We start from the raw sequence: 23,265 nt of genomic DNA, 5'->3' as shown, positions 1-23,265 counted from the left end.
GTGCACAGGCTTTGTTGGGAAGAGTTGGAGCTGAAGCAGGGCCCTCAGCAAAGCCACATCTGTCCCCATCTTTATCACCATCCTGACTGGGACTGTTGGAACCCTCCTTATTTGCTCAACAGCATTGAACACAGAACATTCTAGCACAGACCGGCCGTTCATTCCACGATGTTGTGCTGACCGACGTAAACCTTCTCCATAACAATCTAAACCCTCCCCACCTTACACCCGTCACCCTTTATTATCCTTACATCCATCTGCCTGTCAAAGAGTCTTCAATGTCCTGGTTGTCCCAGCCTTGATCACCACCCTCGGCAATGCATTCCAGGCAGTACCACTCTCTGTGTGGACAAACAAAAGAGTCAGATCTCTCTCACATTTCCAAGAGTTAAGATTCAATTTATTGCCATGTAATAAAGACAGTGCAACATTACACAAAATTTGTTTTTCGTCTGCTGTAGGGCAGACAGATTTGACATTGGCAGAAATTGCTTGAAGCACCTCTTTACAGTCAGAGAAAGAGAAGCAAATGAGACCTCCCCAGAGTCACTGAGCGTCCGTCAATTTGGCTCCAACCCTCCCATAGCCCCTGTTACCACACAGAATCTAGTCCAAACCATCAGCAGCTTGAGCTCCAGATCTGAGCCCCCATCATGATGAGGAACCCTTCAGGGACCTCGGCCCCCTCTCTCATCCTGCTTCAGATCCCTGGATCCACTTCGGCCAATCTTGAGACAGTCTCCTGCAGTCCCGTGAATCCCTCAACTGCACTCGTCAGCAGCTCACAGCCTGAGGAGTTTCCTTCCCTCGAATCGCCCCCACCCCCCCCCCACCCCGCCTGTGGGTTCAACCACAGAACCCTTCTCTGGGCTGCCGCTGTGATCCTGTCCCAGGGGTCACCTCCTCTGCATCTCCTTCTTAAACCGGGTTGGGCTCCCCATTTCCTGGTGCCCTGAACCAGTCCTCTGCTTCCCCGAAGTCTCTCACCTCTCCTGGCTGCTGCCAATCATAGGCCCTGCTATCCTGGAGGCGGCCCCCACGGCTGCAGCATTTTTAAAATAAAACCAGCGTCAGGTCAATTTACAGGTCTTTTAAAGCCTTTCCGGATCCAACAGCATTCAGACTAGATGGTAGGAGCCCACGACGGAGCACTGGGTTTCCGCTCTCCGTGGGTCTGCAGCTCCGCCAGTGCTGCCATGTTCTCCCAGTCCCAGCTCTCTGAACAGTCAGGGTACCAAGGCTGTGTGGAGAAGCAGGGGAGTGGGACGGTGGGAGAATGGATCAGTTCATGATGAAATGGTGGAGCGGACTCGATGGTCTGAATGGCCGACCTGCTCCTAGGTCTCATTGTCTCATCTTTTGCAAAGTACAGACATGGTTTTTAAACCAAAACACACAATTTGTAAATCACAGTTTGGGCTTTTTAAATGAAAACTGCCCACATTTCGGCCCTGCAAAGTTGTGGTTTTTGACCCCAAAACACCACACATTTTGTCAAATACAACCTGATCTTTTGGAAAAAAATATTACTGTGCACTTTCCTGCAAAACACAGGCCCTTTGGCCCTCGAGATTGTGCTGACCCATATGTTCCAATACAAAACTTTCCCGACCCTGTTTTCTTTATCCATGTGCCTGTCTACGAGTCTCTTAAATCCCCTAATGTTTCAACCTCCACCTCCATTCCAGGCCACCACAACTCTGCTTAAAATAAACTTACCCCTGATGGATCACCGAAATTCCCCTCTCTCCACTGTGGACACACGTCCTCAGGTGTTTGCTATTCCTGCCCTGGGAAACAGGCGTTTGCTGCCCACCCTATCTATGCCTCTCTGAATCTGGGAGACCTCTATTAAGTCTCCTCTGATCCTTCTGCCTCCAAAAAGAAAAGGCCCAGCTTTACTTACCTTGCCTCATCACTTCTTTTCCAATCTGGACAACCTCTTTACAGGAAGGAACAGGTGAATCTTTGGAGATGGACCAGGATGTTGTCTGGATTGGAGAATGTGCCTTGTGAGGCAAGGTTCAAAGACCTTGGGCTTCTCCCTTTGAAGTGAAGAATGAGATGGGCCTTGGAAGTCTAAAAGAGGATGAGGCATAGATCGGGTGGACCACCAGCACCTTCCCCAAGTTTGCGAGAGTAGCAAACACCAGGTAACGTCTGTACACAGTGAGGGGAGGAATGTTTAGGGGAGACATCAGAACCAAACATTGAGAGGAGTGGGTGCCTGGAATGATTGACCTGGGAGGTGGAGGCTGGTACAGTCAGGACATCTAAAAGAGTCTGAGGGTCTTAGGCACATGGATGGAAGAAAGTGAGAGGGTGATGAGGAGATGGCTGCAGTTAAAGAAGACAGCTCACTCCCAAACTCCCCACAGCTGAGTGGGAAACACTTGCTTTCAGATCAGATTCGATACAATTTATTGTCATGTAATCAGACAGAAATGTAATATTACACATCATCAGCGACAATATTACAGCAGCAATCATCGGGCATGAACACCACCCAGAACATGCTCTGTTCTCACTGGCACCATCAGGAAAGAAGTCTCGATGCCACAAGCCTCGCACCACCAGGTTCAGAAAGAGCTGCTCCCCCTCCACCATCAGACTCCTCAACTACAAACTGTCACGTGAATCAAAGCTCGCACAACTGGAGGGGGAATAAATGCTTTGATTAGCTTATAACTATGGGAGGATCTCACAGACATCTTCGGAAGGGTTCTCTGTTTAGGCAGGAAAACAGGGTTAGATGGGGCAGAGCCAGGAGGCCGGGCCAGGTATCAGCGCAACACACTACCAGTGAATCCCAGTTCACTGCATTCACCCCTTCTTGTAGAATTTAGGGTCTGTGAATGAAGACAGAGATCATGGGTTCAGAAGAAAAGTTGAAAAATATACATTTACAAATTTACAGAATTAAGCGATGCGGGGACCTGGAGATCCTGGTGGAGCACCTTAGCACTGGGGGGGGGGCCTTAGGCTCCTTGGGTCTCCTGGTCCCCTTGTGAGGGAGGAGAGGTGGGCTGGTCCTCTGGCTTAATGGTGGAGGGGGATGCACTTTCCTCCTGATCTGGATCCCCCGAGGCCCTGACTGGGGGCTGTGAGAATGAGCTCCGTGACTTGCAGGGCACCTGAGGCAACAGACCCTTTGATCTGGTGGTTACCAGGGCCTGATGGAGACCGTGTTCTCCCTCCCATCCGGGTATCCACAAAGGCATACGTGGGATTGGTGTGGAGCAGGTTCGCCCTTTCCACCAGGGGGTCGGTTCTTGCTTCTCCTCACGTGCTTCCTGAGAAGGACTGGACCCGGAGTGGTGATCCAGGTTGGGAGTGTTGTTCTCGATGTCGACCTACTTTCCAAATTGAGTAAGAGCTTGTGACGAGTAGTGTTGGTCATGGTACATAGTAGCGACTGGATGGAATGGAGCGCCATAGGGAGGACTTCCTGTTACCCCTCACCAGCAGGTGGCTCGTCACTCATAAAGGATGAATCTAGCTGGGACACCTGAACAGTGCTCTAACAAACCTTTCCCAATTGATCTCCCAAAAACATATCTATATACTCTGTCACACATTGCTGAAGTCCACAATCAGCTCTTTGACGCAGACAGTGGGTGTTATATTGCTTCAGCCAAGATTTCTGTCTCCGTCCTGTGTCCTGACCCATTGACCCTTTTTATACAGTGCACTGCTGTGGTATCATTTGCTAATAAGTGATTGGAAAATGTAATTTCTTAATCAGTCATAGGTGCAAAGAGAATAGAGCAGGAGATGGAATTGGCCACCCTGTGACTCTCCGCTCCTGATTGTGGAGGAGATGAGTTTGCCAATCCGTACTCTTTGGGGTCTGAAGGGAAGGAAATCCAAGTGGTCAAGTCACCTTTATTTATCATTCAAACCATTGCCATTAATATCACAGGAAAGATGAGAGAGGGTTTCTCCAGGAACAAGAAGCATATTGACATAAATCGAAATGAACTATTAAGTCATAAGACAATTTTTTTAAAAACCCACGAAAACAAACCCATGATATACGAGTACACATATGTTCTCGGAATAGAGGAGCCTGATGGCTTGCGGATAAAAGCTGTTACACAATCTGGATGAGTGGGCCCGAACGCTCCTTCCAGATGGAAGAATGGAGACCATTTCCAAGAAGGGTGTGTGAAGTCTTTCACCATATTATTTGCCTTCCACGTGGATCTTGCCTTGTAGATGTCCATCATGGCAGGAAGAGAGACCTCAATGATATTCTCTGCTGATTCCACTATCCTCTGGAGGGTTTTGAGGTCTGAGGTGGTACAGTTTCCAAACCAGAGTGTGATGCAATGGCTCCGAATCCTCTCAATACATCCTCTGTAGGATGTCGTGTGGATGGAGGGTGGGAGATGAACTTTCCTCTGCCTTCAGAGGATGAAGAGATGCTACTGGGCTTTCTCGATAATGGAGCTGGTGTTGAGGACCAGGGGAGATTCTCCACCAAACGCACACCAAGAAACCTGGTCCTTTTCACAACCTCAACGGTGGAGCCGTCAGTGGTCAGTGAACAGAGATCCTTCGGGCCTCCCTGAAGTGGACAACCATCTCTTTGGTTTTATTAACATTCAGATATAGACTGTTGGCTCTGCACTAGTCTGTTAGCAACTGCACCTCAACACTGACTCATCATTCTTGCTGATAAGGCCCACCACGGTCGCATCATCAATGGACTTGAGGATATGGTTTGAGCTGAGTCTAGTTGCACAGCCATGGGTCAGCAGAGTAGACACCAATGGACAAGCCCACAGCCCGGGGGAGGTGGGGAGGGGTGATGATCTGGGAAGTCCTGATTGTGACCCAGAATGCTTGAGATCTCCCCCACAGGATGTCAAGAATCTAACTGCAGAGGGAAGTGTTTAGGTCCAGCAGGTTCAACGTCTCCATCAGGTACTGAGGTCTGATTGGGTTGAAGGCTGAAGTGAAGTCAATGAACAGCATTCCAACAGACCTGTGTTTGCTTCCAGATGGGTGAGGCTAAATGGAGGGAGGTGGTGATGGCATAATCCATAGAGCAGTTTGATCAATATACGAATGGCAGGGGGTCCAGTGAGGGGAGCAACAGGAGGTTGATGTGCCCCATGATGAGACTCTCAAAGCACTTCATGATGGTAGATGTAAATGGAGCAGGGCAGCCGTCACTGAGGAAAGAACTGATGACTTCTTCGGCCCAGGGATGATGGTGGCGGCTTTGAAGAAGTAGGAACTGTGCCCCTGTAGAAGCACAAGGTTGACTGGTGCTCTTCCGTCTTCTGTCTGGGGGTGGGCTGTGGTCGTTCGGGCACAGGGGTTGTGACCTGGTTCATGGTGGCCTCGTTCTCTCATCGTCCACCACAACACATCGGCATGGGCTGCGACCGTCCTGGGATTTGAGAAGTCCTTGTCTGCTTGCAGGAACGGGATGTCCTCTGGCATTTGTTCGAGGAAGGCTTACTCAAGCATCAGGCAGGGTCTGTGACCTTCTATCAGTGCAAGCATCTCGTCCATCAAGGCCAATTTTATCAATACAGTCATCTGTTCTAGGAATAGGATAACCATCTGTTTTAGTTACTGAATTAACCTTCCTGTAATCTGTACAAAATCTAATAATTCCATCTGGTTTCGGTACCAGAATACAAGAAAAAAAAACCTTCTGAGTTTGAAGGTCTAATAATGTAATTTCTCAACATATATTCCACCTCCTGATCTATGATTTTACTCCTTAATGTATATACTATATAGGTCTGTCCCCCAGGCCATTGAGGTGCATCAGCCTGGCTGCGTGCTGCCGACAGGAGAGTCTAAAGATGCTGAGGAGAAGGGTTTTGAGGGTGATGCACTTGCCCTCCTCAGAGGGATCATGGATCAGATCAGCAACTCTAGCTGCTCTTTCCTTGTTGAGGGCACTCACCATGTGGTAGAACATGGTGGAGTCCGAGGTGATCTGCCGGAGTTGAAGATCCACCTCCACCTGCCTGATCCATGTGCGGGGCCGGTAGGTCCAGAATGGGGGAGCTTCACAGAGAGAGTGCTGATCGCCGAGGAATCCATGTTTTGAGACCAGATGTCATCTGGGCTCTGCAGGTTCACCAATGTAGTGGCCGCTACACACAGAAAACACCACAGGACTTGATGGAATTTCAAGGACAATTGTTTATCTGAATTTGGAGCGCCCCAATTTAAAGCCAACGTGAGTTCTGCCCCACGCAGTGGTGACGTCATTAAGTGGCCCAGGACACAAACTGAGGCCACGAGGCAATAAGCAAGCCCTGACAGCGGTACAAACAGGGCCGGTTCATTCACAGAGATGTGCACCACCACCAAACCTTATTATGAGGATAAGGGGAGTGGAGAACCATCTGTTTCAGGTGTTTGCTGTAGACAGGGTTGAGGAAGTTATCGATCACAAGATTATGGAAACAAAATCTTGTGAGGGTAACCTTAAAGAAACCATGGTTCCTGAGTGCCTATCGAACTCAGCAATTTTGGAAAATTTGGAGGAAAAGTTAGGTCATCTTAAATCACAAGAAACGGATGCAATTGAAGGAATTAATTTTGAAATTTACAAATTTGTTTCCTGATGTGCCAAAAAAAGACATCAGTGATTTATCATGATGTAGATGTGGGAGAAGCAAGTCCCATGAATCAACACCCATATAGTATATACATTAAGGAGTAAAATCATAGATCAGGAGGTGGAATATTACATTATTAATATTAGACCTTCAAATATTAGACCTTCAAATATTAGACCTTCAAATATTAGACCTTCAAACTCAGAAGGTTTTTTTTTCTTGTATTCTGGTACCGAAACCAGATGGAATTATTCGGTTCTGTTCAGATTACAGGAAGGTTAATTCAGTAACTAAAACAGATGCTTATCCTATTCCAAGAACAGATGACTGTATTGATAAAATTGGCAAAGCTAAATTTCTTACTAAGTTGGATTTGTTGAAAGGTTACTGGTGTCTGTCTTTAACTGGGAGAGGAAAGAATATTTCGGCTTTTGTAACTCCATCTGGTTTATATGAGTATAATGTGTTACCTTTTGGCATGAAAAATGCCCCTGCTACATTCCAAAGGATGATTAATTTGGTAATCCAAGGGTTAACTCATACAGATGCTTATATTGACAAAGGGGGTGATGTGGCCATCTTGGGTCTGTCCTCAGGGTGCACTGGGATCTGGTGATATCTGCACACCAGGTAAACCTTGGAGAAAGCCCTCACACCATGCAGGTTGGCCGTAAAGTTCTGGATGTGAGGGATGGGGTAACGGTCAGGAATGGTTGCCTCGTTGAGTCGTCGACAGTCTCCGCAAGGACGCCAGCCGCCGGAGACTCACTAACCTGACAGGTTGACACTGTGGAATCCTTGATGAAATTGAAACTTAAATGCGAATTTCCTTAACTACTTTCTGGTTTCTGGTTGAAAAGTACATATTTCAACTTCTTTAACTGTTTTACATGTGCTATTAATATTTAAACATGACAGTTCATAGATGTCAAAACAATGTTTAATCAATTCCCAAAAAAGCATTTATTTTAATGTTTGTAGTTTCATTATAGCATTTATATTAGGCTTTTTTAAAATGGAAATGTGGATGTGAATTTCCTGATGTATATTTGTTTTCTTGAAGAAAAATCATTTTACATGTGTTGTTAATTTATACACAACACAGTTCATAGCTTGTGAAAACAAAGATTAAACATTTCCCAAAATGCCATTTATTTTAGTGTTTGTAGTTCCTTTCCATTTTAACATCCCAATTTTATACTCTGAGACTCAAGAACTTTACAGGTTGACACTGTGGAGTTCACTTCCATAAAAATGTCACACCTTGAAACTCACTCACATCACCAGGTCACACTGTGAAAATTACTCACATCCCAAGTTTACACTGTGGGACGCACTCACATAACATTTACAATGTGGGATTCACTAAGTCAACAAGATTATACTGTGCAAATCTCTCACATACCAAGTTTACACTGTGGGACTCACTCACATAACATTTACAATGTGGGATTCACTAAGTCAACAAGATTATACTGTGCAAATCTCTCACATAACAAGTTTACACTGTGGGACTCATTCACATTACATTTACAATGTGGGATTCATAAAGAAGACATGATTACACTGTGGGACTCACTAACATAAAGTTTACAATATGGGATTCACAAAGAAAACATGATTATTCTTTGGAACTCACTCACATCACAAGGTTACACTGTGGAACTCACTAACAAAACATTTTCAATGTCGAACTCCAATGAGAAAACAAGGTCAAAAGGTGGGACTCACTCACTTACAAGGTTAGACGGCGGGTAAAAATCACATCACATGTTCATTCTGATGAATTCATTCAAATAACAAAGTTACATTGTGGAATCCCCCTCAATAAGAAAGATAAACTGGAAGAGTCATGTAATGGAGTAGGGGCCGGTAGGAGAATACCAGCCCTCTCCAGAAAAAAAGGAAATAAGTGAAGAAAAAGCAAAGCCCCTGTCTTGGGTAAACTTATACCTCTCATTTTGTTCATTTTAGATTGGTCACAGTGTTTGAGCCACCGAAAGAAAATAGACAAACACACACCGAGAACAGTTCAGTTTATACAAATGTTTATTACTAATTCAAAAGCTGATTTCACACTACAATATGCAAGCCCTTCCCAACTATACTTATCAATGCCTGGGCTGGTCCCAAATGCCGAAGCGAGGCTACAACTGCACACTTGTAGTAGGTTGTCAGGGCGCCGGTAGCAGCTTCTCCACCTCCCCCGACCGGGACGTTGCTTGGACTCAGGCTGTTCTTCCTTCTTGACAAGGGGTGTTCCCACCCCTCGGAGAGTCTAAACTTAAGCAGCAGGACCACAGGCTTATATACCCCAAAAACAATTAATCATGCGCCTCCTCCTTCTAACATTTGTCAGTCAAAATCAAAACTGAACATTATATTCTACAATTTAGAAGATTAATTATTATGGAACCAGGATGTTATGATTTCCTCGTTTATCTCGTAGATACAAAGACTTATTAAAACTTCTCGAGCAAGACAGGTTGTGACCAATTCGTCAATTTCAGAGTGTTGCATTTGACAACTGCTTTCCCTGGGCCTCACAGTGGAATTCCATTTCAAAGTCTATCTTCAGATAAATCCCCATGGCTGAGTTTAATTACATTTGCTAGTTCTGAAAGTAAGGTGACCTGCGTGTGGACCCAGTGTCGTCAGTTCCATATAAGCAAAAAGCATCTGTGTACATGGTTTTAATCCTCCATTACAGCCCCAGACACACAAATCATAACAAATAAAAAATAAAGGTTTGGAGAAAATGGCTCCTCAGAAAGAAAAGCCAAAACAACAGGAAGAAAAGAATAAAGATGCCAGAAGAGAAAGTGAAGGCCTTACCTGCACGAAAAAGCAGGGACCCGCCGTGGAAAGAGGAGCCCGCTCCCCGAGGTGAGTGGAGACCCCGCAGGGTCGTGACCCACCAACTGTGGGACTGCAAAAATGGCTCACGGAGCCAAATAGGGGTGCACCACTGCGGATGCGCGAAGAATCGTGCATGCGCGATGTGCATGACAAGGAGAATACTGACGGGAGGGGGACCAGCTGTGGAGTTAAACTCCACAGCACCAACAGCTGTGAGATGCCCGACAGCAGGGCTCCCAGTCGGAAGATAAAGAAAGCAAATGGAAAGGGAGGGATCTGAAAGAAAAAAGGAAGCAAGAGACACAACAGATAAACAGCCCAGAAGAAGAGGACCAACATCAAGAAACCATGGAAAAAAACCCAACAAACTGAGACAAGCAGCTCATCCAGAAAGTCCAAAGAGATACAGATACAAGGAAGAGAAATAGAAGACACAAACCCAAGAGCAGACACAGAAGAAGAAGAAGGAGAACACCAAGCTCTGCACAGAGGAATAGGAGGTAAAATGAATGGAGAGTACATAAAGAAAAATTATTTTTCAAGAACAAATGAAAGCATTAAAAGAATGGCTGACACTAGAATTTAGTGAAATGAAAAGTACAGAAGAAAAAGTGAGTAGAATAGAGCTGGTCATAACAGATGTAGGGAAAGGATCAGAAAATGTGGAAGAACGTGTAATGGTGGTAAAAATGGAAGTGAACAACCTAAAAAGAAAATTGGAAGAAAGTGACAAAAAAGTTAAAGAAACACAGGAGTTGTTAGCCCAGAAGTTGGATATAATGGAAAACTATAGTGGGTGAAACAATATAAAGATAGTGGGTCTTAAGGAAGATGAAGGTGGCAAAGATATGAAAGAATTTATAAAAGAATGGATCCCAAAGGTCCTGGGAATGCCAGAAGTGCAGGAAGGAATGGAAATAGAAAGCACACACAGAACATTAGCCCCGAAACCACAGTCACAACAAAAAACAAGATCCGTTTTAGTAAAATTCCTGAGATACATGACAAGAGAAAATATATTGAAGAAGGCAATGAATAAAATTAGAGAAGACTAAAAACCACTGGAATACAAAGGTCAATTTTTTTTCTACCCACACATAAGTTTGGAGCTCCTAAAGAAGAGGAAGGAGTTTAATGCAGCAAAATCGATCCTATGGTAGAAAGGCTTTAAATTTATGTTAAGATATCCAGCGGTGCTTAAAATAGTTACCCGGGGCAGCAAAATGGACTGTTCTCGGATCCGGAGAATGCACGAGAATTTGCAGAACACCAGCAAGACAGATAGAAAGATGAAGAGATGTAACAAGAACAAAGAATGACGGTAAACTATATATGAAGATGTAAAAATAATGTATAAATAAGAACTAAAGGAGGGAAGAAAAGGGAAGTCAGGGAGTAGGGGTAAAGAAAAGAGGAGGAGTTAACAAATAAATAAATAAAACATAAAAAGAAAAAGAGAAGAAACGAGTAGGAGCTTTGTTATAATGTGAAGATAAAAGTCTTTTCTGGAGGGGGTTGGGTGGGAGAGAATAACAGTTACTGCGAAATCAGTTGACACTTGCGAACGGGTTCGCAGTCCGAATGGAGAGGGAAGTTGTGGTTGCCCAGCAAGGGACAAGGGGTGACTCAGAGATGGTGGACAGTTGGGTTTAAGGGAATTATAGATGTGGGAATGGTGGAAATATTTTATGTTTTAGAAGTGTTGTCATTCAGTGCATTCAAAAAAAGAAAACTGAGAAATGGAAATGGGGAAAAGGTGGTGGTGAGGAGGCGGAAATGAGATGTAAACAAAGTATGAGATGGCTATGTTGAACTATATGACTATAAATATTAATGGAATACATAACCAAATCAAAAGGAAGAGGATATTAAATTTACTGAAAAAATAGATATAGCATTCGTGCAGGAAACACATCTAACTGAAGTGGAACAGAAGAGATGAAGGAGAGAGTGGGTAGGACATGTAACAGCACCATCATATAATTCAAAAGCCAGAGGTGTAGCTATATTAATCAATAAAAATGTACCAATCAAAATAGAAGAGGAAATGATAGATCCAGCAGGGAGATATTTAATGATAAAATGTCAGATATATTCAGAACTCTGGAATTTGGTCAATATCTATGCACCTAATGAAGAGGATCAAAAGTTTATGCAAAATATTTTTTTGAAGATTGTCAAAACACAGGGGAATATATTGATAGGAGGGGACTTTAACCTTAATTTGGATTCAAAGATGGATAAAACTGGACAAAAGACTAGCAGAAAGTACAAAGTAGCCAAATTTATGGTTAAATCAATGCAGGAAATGCAACTTTTGGATCTATGGAGGAAGCAACACCCAAAGGAGAAGGAATACTCATATTATTCGAGTAGACATAAAACATACTCAAGGATTGACCTGTTCCTGTTGTCAGCCCATATCCAAGGGAGAGTTAGGATAATGGAATATAAAGCTAGATTGTTATCTGAACGCTCACCCCTGTTATTAGCATTAGAACTGGAGGACATCCCAACAAGAACATATAGATGGAGATTAAACTCCATGCTACTTAAAAGACAGGGTTTTAGAGAATTTATTGAGCGCCAAATTAAAATGTACTTTGAAATAAATATGGAATCAGTGAAAGACAAATTTATATTATGGGATGCAATGAAAGCCTTCATCAGAGGGCAGATAATAAGTTATGTAACTAAGATGAAAAAGGACTACAATCGGGAAATAGAACAGCTGGAAAGGGAAATAGTAAGTACAGAAAAAGATCTAGCATCAAGGGGAGATACAACAAAAAGAAGAGAATTGCCAGACAAAAAAAAATATGAAACACTACAAATGTATAAGGTGGAGAAGAACATAATGAAAATAAAGCAGAAGTATTACGAGTGAGGAGAAAAAATGCACAAAATACTAGCTTGGCAGCTTAAAACAGAACAAGCTAAAAGAAAGGTTTTGGCATCAAGGAAAAAAGACAAAAAAAATTACATAAAACCCAACAGAGATCAATGAAAACTTTAAGGAATTCTAGGAGCAATTATACTGAACTGAGATTGAAGGAAAAGAAGACAAAATAGATGAGTTTCTCGCTAAAATTGAACTACCAAAATTGCAAGAAGAGGAGAAAACAATCATAGCTCAAAAAACAATTTGAAAAGATGAATTAACTATTTCCATGCACCCTCCCCCTTAACGTCTATTTTTCTAAATCCACTCCATGATCGAAACATCTCCACTTAACCCAACCCACATTTCTTCTCCCATTCAAAGCACTCAGTAATACACCAAGGCAGTAAAATAAAATCTCAATGCTGGAAATACTCAGCAGGTCATCTACTGGAAAAATAATCGGAGTTAAAAACTTCAGGTTGATAACCTTTCACTGGGATTCAGAAAGATGATCAAATAAACCTGATTCTATTTGCTGTGAAAAAGAAGAGGGGAAATAACAAAATGAATAGATGGGATGAAAAGCCCGAGCAGCAGAAATGGCAGTGGTGCTGGATGAGTGGAGTCGACTGGTTGATCAGCACCTCTGTCTGGATGGAGGGGGAAAGGATACACAAGACAAACATGATGCCGTCACTGTGAGGTTCAATACGACAGCTGCAGAGAATCTGAAATGAAGGAATGGTGAAAATACTTGTTTTTGGATCAATGTGACAAAATTTGACCTGACAAAAGAAAACAAAATTGCATTGCACTGCCAGAACTCTCTTGATCAAGGGACACAATAAAATAGTCCAGAAGCCAACATTATAAAATTGAACAGCCAAGTTATGCAAATTGGCAGGAAGAGATAAAACAGAGTTACATAATTCCATGAAAGTGGTGTCACAGGAGGGAGTCACGTGATGGAGTAGAGACTGGTCAGGGAATTCCAGCCCTCTCCGGAAAAGTTGAAAAAAAACACACAAAACACAACGGTACAAGAATAAAAATTAAAACAAAGTAAAAGTAAAGGTGAGAAGAAAATGGCAGCGAAGAGAGAAAAGTCGAAAGCAACGGGAAGAAGAGAAGATGAAAGAACGTCGGAAGAAGAAGGTGAAGGCCTTACCTGTCCGAGGAGGCCCGCCGCGGAGAGAGAAGTCCGCTCCCTAAGGTCGGTGGAATTCCCAAGCTCGGGACTACAAAAATGGCTCGCGGAGCCGAGTAAAACTGCGCAACCGCACATGCGCGATGCGCATGAAAAAAAAACACACTGACAGGAGGGGGGAACAGCTGCGGAGTCGATCTCCACAGCTGAGAGTGACAGCTGCAACACAGCAACAGGAAGAGAACATAGAAAATAACAACAACATGAAAGAAGAGAGCAAAAAGAAAACAAGGAAACAATAGATGGCCAACCCAGAGGAAGAAGAAGAAGAACAAAGAGAAATGGAAGAAGAAGGGAAAGGCAGGACAATGGATATATCTTTTTTTAAAGAATATATGGAATCAGTGAAAGAATGGCAATTACAAGAATTTAATGAGATAAAAAGAAGAATTAAGAGTGCAGAAGAAAAAATGAATAAAATAGAAATGGTCATATCAGAGATAGGAAAAAGAGTGGAAAATGTGGAAGAACGAGAAATAATCGTAGAAATGGAAGTAGAGGACAAAAGATAAATTAGAAGAATCTAATAAAAAAGTTAAAGAGGCACATGAGCTGTTAGCTCAGAAGATAGATATAATGGAAAACTATAATAGAAGAAATAATATAAAGATAGTGGGCCTTAAGGAAGATGAAGAAGGCAAGAATATGAGAGAATTTATAAAAGATTGGATCCCCAGGGTCCTAGGACGACCAGAATTACAGGAAGAAATGGAAATAGAGAGGGCACATAGAACACTAGCCCTGAAACCACAACCGCAGCAAAAACCAAGATCCATTTTAGTAAAATTCTTAAGATATACAACAAGAGAAAATATATTGGAGAAAGCAATGAAGAAAATAAGAGAAGACAAAAAGCCACTGGAATACAAAGGTCAATTTTTTTTTTCTATCCAGACATAAGTTTTGAACTCCTGAAGAAGAGGAAGGAGTTCAATACAGCAAAAACGATCCTATGGAAAAAAGGATATAAATTTATGTTAAAGTACCCAGAGGTACTTGAAATAGTTATTCCAGGGCAACAAAACAGACTATTCTCGGATCCAGAGGAAGCAAGGAAATTTGCAGAACAACTACAAAACAAGCAGAGAGATGAAGACATATAATGAGAGTAAAAATGACCACGAACTATATGTATGTGTGTATATGGGTATATATAGATATATATATATATATCTATATATATATATATATAGATATATATATATATATATATATATATATATACATATAGATGTGTATGTATATATGTGTATACATGAATGTATCCGTATTTAGAGGAAAATATATAGTATAGATAAGAATTAATAAGGGAATGAAAGGGAATAGAGGGAATAACGAGGGAATTAAAAGAGTGACTTTTGATATATATGAAAATTGAAATCTTCTCGGGAAGGGGTTGGGTGGAGAGGAGTTACGGTCACTGCAAAATCAGTTGACGCTTTCGAGTGAATTCGCAAATCCAAATGGACAGGGGAGACGTGGTTGCCTGACAAGGAATAAAGGGCAACTCAGGAGGGGGAGGGGAGAATGGGGTTAAAGAAGTTTTAAATAGCAGAATAAGGAAAATGTTTGATGTTTTAGAAATGTTGTCTTATAAAGTGTTCAAAACAAGAAAGCAGAAATGGATAAGAAAGAAAGGTGATGATGAGGAAACGGAAAGGGAAGATAAACAATGTATGAAATGGCTACGTTGAACTATATGACTTGAAATATTAGCGGAATATATAACCAAATCAAAAGGAAGAAACTGCTAAATTTACTGAAAAAAGAAAAAAATTGATATAGCATTTGTGCAAGAAACACATTTAACTGAATTGGAGCACAAGAAATTAAAGAGAGATTGGGTAGGACATGTAACATCAGCATCGTATAATTCAAAAGCTAGAGGAGTAGCTATATTAATCAGTAAAAATGTACCAATTAAAATAGAAGAGGAAATAATAGATCCAGCAGGGAGATATGTAATGATAAAATGTTAGATATATTCGGAGTTTTGGAATCTACCCAATGTATATTCACCTAACGAAGAAGATCAAAAGATTATGCAAGATATTTTTTTGAAGATAGCAGACACGCAAGGGAACATACTAATAGAAGGGGATTTCAACCTGAATTTGGATTCAAACGTGGATAAAACTGGGAAAAAAATTAACAGTAAGAACAAAGTAACCAAATTTATAACTAAATAGATGCATGAAATGCAACTTTTGGATATATGGAGGAAACAACACCCAAAGGAAAAGGAATATTCACTGTCTTGCACTTTGAGAGGACTTGTAGTAGTGTTGCAATGAGGGATTCTGGGGTGCAAGTGCGAGCTCCTTGAAAGTGGCAATGTGGATAGTTTTCTCTGGAGCTTTGGAGGCTGAGAGATGACATGTTGAAATTTATCCAATTATTGTAGTCCTGGAGAAGGTCGATTTCTTCTTCCCCCCCCCCCACCCCGTGGGAAATGTAAAAGTACTACGATGCCTATATTGAACATGAGAGGGGAAAAGAAGAGAAGTGAGGGAGGTTTTTGCACAGTGCGGTGGGGGTCTGGCCAACGCTACCAGGATAGCGGTGAAATCACCATGATTTAAGAGGCATTTGATTGGGCACATGAACAAGAGGGAATGGGTGATGTGTATGGACCATGTGCTGACAGATGGGATTAATTTAAATGAGTATCATGGTCACCACAGACATTGTTCACCAAATTGCCTATTCCTGGACTGCTCTGTTGGGTGATGATTCATCTCTTTTCAAGGATTGTTGCCCATGGGCAGTAAACTTTTCACAGAAGTCTATCTCCAATGAATGTATTTAGAACATTTCCATGAGTTAATTCCCTGTAGAAACACCAGTTTATCATTCAAGCTGTGTAGCCACAGCAATAATGCAACATTTGAAGGCCATCATTACTGAATCCATTTTAATCAGCCTTCACCTTGTACAATGTTCAGTTGAGACAACAAAATCAAAATGCAACTTTTAACCTCTAGGAAAGATTAGTAATCTTCTGTACCACAGAATTATTACTGAAAAAATATTTGGAAAATTTTGTGAATTCTACTTGCAAAGAGGGGATGAAGAGGAGCCACAATGAGATTTAAAAAAATTAAATCCAGAACATTTATTTGAAGATGTTTATCACAAAGAACATGTTCAGGTTCAGTAATGATCAATTCTAGAATGGCATGTGGCCATAATAAAAGGAATGCAGGATAGATATATTGCAAGGAAAAAGAAACTAATGATTTGGATTGTGGTTTAAATGGTTTTGTGGCGAAATTTGCAGAGGTCACCAAGATAGGGGACAGAGTAGGAAGTGTAGAAACCGTAAAGTTGCAGAAGGATATAAACAGATTAGGAAACTGGGCAAAATGATGCCCTTTCCAAGCCTTGCTCAAGGGTTTTTCTTGCCTTGTGACCCCATCATAATGGTGTACAGACATCCAATAAGCCACCATTTAAAGGCAGGGTCCATAAGACGCAGGCTTGTAAAACCCCCGGATTATCTTAAAATCGCAAGATTGGATTGGCAAGAATTGGGCGTAGCCCACAGATCTGACAGCTGCTGGTCTTCAAGGTTGTATATGGTTCTGAAAAAAACTAGGGATTGGCGGCCTTGCAGAGATAATTGTGCCCTGAACAATTCCACCGTGCCTGACTGATACAATATTTCAAATTTACAAGACTTCTCAGCCAACCTCCACGGCAAATATGCATTTGTCAAAATAGATCTAGTACATGCTTACTATTAGATTCCATTTGAGTCTTTGGATGTCACAAAGACAGCAGTGATGCTCCCATTCGGCATGTTTGAGTTTCTGAGAATACCATTCGGTCTATGGAATGCAGCTCAGACATTCCAGCAGTTCATGGACCACGAACTCACTGGCCTTGGATTTTTTAGTACTTAAGTTCATCCAGGAGATTCTGGTTGTAAGTGTGGATGAAAAGGAGCACAAGAGCCACCTTATCTCATTGTTTCCGAGGCTTGAGGAATGTGGTACCGTGATCAATCCCTGGAAAGTGTTTCTGGTGTTTCTGATCTTGTATGTTTGGGAGCTAGAGTTATGCAACATGGTATTTTGCCTGATGAATGGAAAGTGCATGGAATTTGATAATTTCCTCCCCCCGTTAGGAACGTTTGGCCAGTTGTGATGGTTTTTAGGTACGAGGAATTTTATTGTTGTTCCCTGGTGAATACCGCAGCATCTCTATTACCTCTTGCTGAACGACTCAAAGGATATGATGTCTGCTTCAAAAAGACATTAACTTTGGGAGATGATGCTGTGTTAGCTTTCCATGATGTGAACACTGTTCTTACAAATGCTACTAAGCTTGTACATCAAATGCCCAAGGCCTTGCTCTCTTACCACAGATGCATCTGTCAGTGCTGTGGGGAGCAGTGTTCGAACAACGAGTCTGTGGGCAATTAGAGCCTCTGGCATTTTTTTTTCAGCCAAACGTTCACCGGCTCAGGCAAAGTATCCTACAATTGGGCAAGAACTCTTAGCTATCTATCTCGCAGTGAAACATTTCAGTTTAAAAAAATTTATATTTATAATTTTGTATACAGTTCAATATAATAGAATCATGGGGGCGTGGCAAGATGGCGTAGGGAACAGACGTGCCTTCCAGATCTCTCTTGACTCTGATTTATTGTTTTGTCTTTAAGTGCCCGTTAACGTTCTTTTAAAAGTTTATAAATAATAAGAGGTGTTGGATTAGTGCCTAATGGTTTATCTGCAAAAAAAAAGGTAAAAGAAAATATCAACAGACTGTTAAAAAACTACATTTTCCGAAATTGTCTGAGCCTACATGTTTATAAGAAGCCAGGACTCAGCATAGAATGGATCCAGAGGAGGACGTGCAGAGTTCGGCATTGAAGCTTCGTTTTAAGCCGGTGAGGCTCTCTGAAGGTCGCACTCAACAGCTTTCAGAACAAGGGGCGGGACGGGTGCCAATGTTTCGCACGGTGGTCACTGCAGGTGTTGTTACTGAGACTTGGACAGTTGAATCAGCTGGGGCGCCACCAGCTGGAGAGTTAAAGAGCTGTCATTCGACTGCTACAGTGGTGGCGCTGCAAAATGCATCTTCAATTACAACGGTTTTTCCAGACATCGATACAGTGAAGATGATTAAAGAGATTTGGCTTAAAGATAACCCTGATCTTCAGTCTCCTGGCATTGCTGGGGGGACTTTGAGAGGGATTTTTATACAAAGTCAAACTGCTAGAAAAGATACTAAATTAAGGGAAGGGACAGAAGATCCCGTGGTCTCTAAGGAACAGCAAGACCCCATTATGCCTGAATCTACTTCTGTTGAAATGTCTGTTAAGGATCTTGAAGATAAGATATATTCTGTATCGAGTCACTTAGCTAATTTTGTGAACCTGTTTATTTCCAAGATTAATGCGATGGCGGAAGTCATTAATGGAGCTTTTAAGCTTGAAACCATTGAAAGATTTGAAATGGGTGATCAAGGTTTAGTCGATGCACAGGATCAAATGCAAGATGAAAATAGAATAATTGAAACATTGCAGATCCAAAATAAAAATTTAGCAAAAAAGGTTGATTATTTGGAGAATCAATCTAGACGGAACAATGTGAAAATTGTTGGTTTGCCAGAAGGCATAGAAGGACCAGATCCAAGAAAAAAATTTACTGAATGGATTCCACGAGTGTTAGGACAGGATAAATTCCCTGAAGGTTTAATACTGGAACGTGCTTATAGAGTTTTAAGAAGAAATTCTTTTTCAGGAGAGAATCCAAGATCTATTTTGATCCGTTGTTTAAACTATTGTGACAGAGAGACAATTTTACGTACGGCTATTAGAAATGTCCAGCAAAATAGATCTCCTTTGATGGTTCAGAATAATCCTGTTTTCTTCTATCAAGATTTGAGTCAAGAAATTATGTTTCAATGACGCAAATTTAATTCTGTGAAAGAACGGTTGTGGAAAAAAAAGACATAAGGGAACATTCAGGTATTCTGCAGTACTGAAGATTTTTTAGGATGGAAATTAGCCAAAGTTCTTTGACAATCCTAAAGAGGTTATGGACTTTGCTCAGTCTCTACCAATCATGCAGTTTCAGGAACGATGTAGTCCTTTCTCCAAAGAGAGTAGAGATGTAAGGTGGGATCCGGTTTTTTAAAAGAAATGGAAGCAATGGTGACCGAAGTGGTAACGTTGATTTAAAAAAATAAATAGTTTAAATAATGATGATAGTTCAATGAAATGGGAGTTGGGAGAGGGAACTGGGTGGGCACTAGTTTCCAGAAGTCATCAGCTACCTGTGAGTTATCTCACACCCAATATTTTGGGGGAGTTACTGCTTTGGGCGGTTTAAACAGGAGGGGGTAGTTGTGACCTCCGACCTGTTTTTTTTTCTTTTTAATTTTTGGGTTAAGAAGTGAAGGTTTTTTTTATTATTATTATTTTTTAAATAAATATTTTTTTTAACTCTTTTTGTTTTCTGATTGTAATTGAGAGGGAATTAGGAGGTTTTTTTTCTCTCTCCTTTTTTTTCTCTTTTTTTTGGGGGGGGGTTTCTCTTTTTTTCTTTCTTTTTTAAGAGGATGATGTCACAGAAGATAATAAGTCAAAAATTGAGGATGTTGAATTCGATGATGAGGAAGATGAGGGGAAAGGTGATAAGAAGAAAAAGAGGAAAATTAAGTACAAATACATTGAGGCAGAAGAGTTTAATAAAATTAAGTTAATTTCGATAGAGAATTTTGAGGATGTTATAAATGAAGAATATGGAGAATTTTATAAGAGTTTGAACTTTTTTCTTTTTTTTTCTTTTTTATATAAGGGGAGGGGAAGGGAATAAAAAGTGTATTTGATTGTTTTTCTAAGGGATGTTTTTGTTCTCTTGATGAATTATGAAGGAAACTTGGTATTAATGGAAATTCTGCATTTATGTATTATTAATTATGATTTTTTTGAATAACGGATATGTGGTTGATATATGATTTTAATATTTGAACTTAGTTTTAAAGTGGATTTCATTTGTTAAATACATGAATTATGTTTGATTTAAATATATGTTTAAGGGTATTATTTTAGTATTGATATTTTTTTTGTTGTTAGTAATTTTTTTTGTTGGTAAGTTTTATCCTTTTTTTGTAAGTGGGGTTTTTTCTATTTTATTTACAATATTGTTAATTAATTCTTCACTCTTTATTTTGGGGGGGAGGGTAGGACTAATTTTAAATTAGATGATTAATGTTGTGTTATAATTATTGGGGGGGTTAATTTGTCTAGTTTAATGATGTAGTATTCTAATTTTTATTATCTTATTTTTTATTATTTCTTTAAATGTAATTTTTATTTTATTAATGTCATAAAATTTTAAATAAAGTTTTAAAAAAAAGAAATAGAAGAGCTGGAAACAAATTTGGAAATTGGAAAAGGTGTTCCAAAAGTCTGGTTCCAAAGAATTCACACACTTAATAATGAAACAAATCAAATACAAATACATGTGGCATAGTTAAAAGAAAGAAGAAAGAAATCCCCCCATAGACCACCCCCATCGCCCCCTCCATCCCCTTGCTAAAAGGAAAAGAAGAAAAATGAGTACAAGGGACCACCAATGGGAGCACTGATTACTTTAATGTCCCTTTTCATAAACTGAGGCCTAAAGGAGAAATGGAATATTCACACCCACCCTTTGTAAATGTGGGCTCCACATTCTTCCATAATATATGGTTGTTGCCTCGTGCTAACCGGGATGCAACCCAGTACACAAGATGGCTGACAAACCCGGTGACTGCGAAGATCGCGTGAAAACCAACAAACTTCATCCCAAGTGACATCCTGCACAGCGGGAAGCAATGAGCAATGGCGGGAACACCCACCAATCCTAGGCCAGTGCTGCCGTCTCGTAAGTCCTGTCGTCAGCAGCGGGAGAGTATACAAGAGATTCCAGTTCAACAAACCATTCTTCGACTTTGACTTCTTGGGTGTGTATTGTTCATTCCACACTTCATGGTAAGTGTGCTGGATATCGGTGTGAAGGAAGAGACTTTCACCATTGAACACCTCAAGCCACCACATCTGGTCATTAGCAAACTGGTCTCCACTCAGCCCCCACAACGCAGATATAGGTGACCGAAAGCAGCGAACAGTGCTCCAATCACTGGTTCTGGGGTGGTGGGGGGGGATCATGTTAACTGGGATGCCAACCTGTACACAAGATGGCCGATGAACGTGGTGACCGCGCAGAGTCAACGGGGACCAACAACTTTCGTCCCAGGGGCGAACCCACACAGCAGGAATCAACAAAGATGGGAACACTGACCAATTGGAGGCCGGCACGACTGTGACATCACTCCAATTGACAGCAGCGGGGAGAGAATAGAAGTAGAGCTGCCAGTGTAATAAAGGAGTCTTTGACTTTGATTTCTTGACTGTGTGTCCTTCTTTCCACACTTAACAGTAGCGCGCACACTCCAATTACACATCAAATGGTCTTCCTCATTTACATCGGGAGTCACGTGTATGGTTTCCTCACCTAAAGCGTGAGAAGTGCAGCAAAGATCGTCAGACTTGTTTCTGGTTTGTTTTAAGCGGGTGATAGGAGGAAAGTTTGAATATGGATCTCTTTGTCGTTGGGAACGAGGGAGATGACCTGACAACATTATGAGAGGACACGGCAGCATGGATTGAGAGAGGATAATGCAAAGAAGCCGAACACCAGGTGTCACAATTTCCGAATAACCGATCGGCTGCTTGGACTTGAAGAAATGTCTTCAATGAAAATGTAATATCCTTGGAATTCTCTCCCCTGTTGAAGGTTCATTTGAAATTGGGATCCATGGACTTGTGATGAGTTTATTGCCGTACCCATTCGTAGCAGGATAATATGCATCAAACTTAGATGCAGATACTTTGAAAAAAGTAACAGGCATTAAATTGTAAGTGGTAATAAATATGAAGGAAAGATTGATAATCAATAGTCTCCCTTGCAGTTCGGGTACAATGTATTGCTTGAGATCAGAGGAATCTTGGAGCAAGGACAAAGTGATCCTGTTTCCCAAGGATTTGATTGAGTTGTTGGGGTAGTTGTAAGTTGATGGGCCGAATGGTCTGCTGCTCCTTCCACTGGCTCTGCTTTCAGTCTTGCGATGCTGATTGGGTGCACCTGTGTGTTCGCTCGCTCGCTGATTGGTTGTATTAAATGTGCGAGCCAATGGGTTGATTCGGTGAGGCCGCTATTGGTTTGGACGCTGAAGTCGGGTTGGATTGATGGGCGGGTTCGCGGGCTGATTGGCTGTTGCTGTGAGGAGGTGGGATGTTGGCGGCGGCCTCACCTGCTCGGAGTTCGTTGCGTCGCCGCGAGCGCAAAATGGAAGAAGTTAGTGGCGGCGCCGGGACCTTCCTCAGCCACGCAGTCCAGCAGCCCGCCAGGCCCCAGATCCGAGGCGTCAGTGCAGGGCCTGATAGCGCCGACAGGGCGAGGCTGGGGGCTGCTCAGAGGGAGGGGGCAGGCGGGGGGGAGATAAGAAGGAGATTGGCGCATGCGTGGTGGGTTCGCGACTTGGTGTTCGGTTCGCACATGTGCGGCTGATACACATGTACCAACGGACGGCCAACGAGCGAACCTTTTGCGCAAGGGCCAACCAAGGACTCGCGCATGTGCATTGAAATTAAGATGGCTGCCCCCAGCCCATGGACCCCCAGACACTGAGTCACAAAGTCAATCCGCACATTTTGGGTCTGACGA

This window comes from Narcine bancroftii, chromosome 11, assembly GCF_036971445.1.
Source record: "Narcine bancroftii isolate sNarBan1 chromosome 11, sNarBan1.hap1, whole genome shotgun sequence".
Taxonomy (NCBI): domain Eukaryota; kingdom Metazoa; phylum Chordata; class Chondrichthyes; order Torpediniformes; family Narcinidae; genus Narcine; species Narcine bancroftii.
This window is presented reverse-complemented; position numbering follows the sequence as displayed.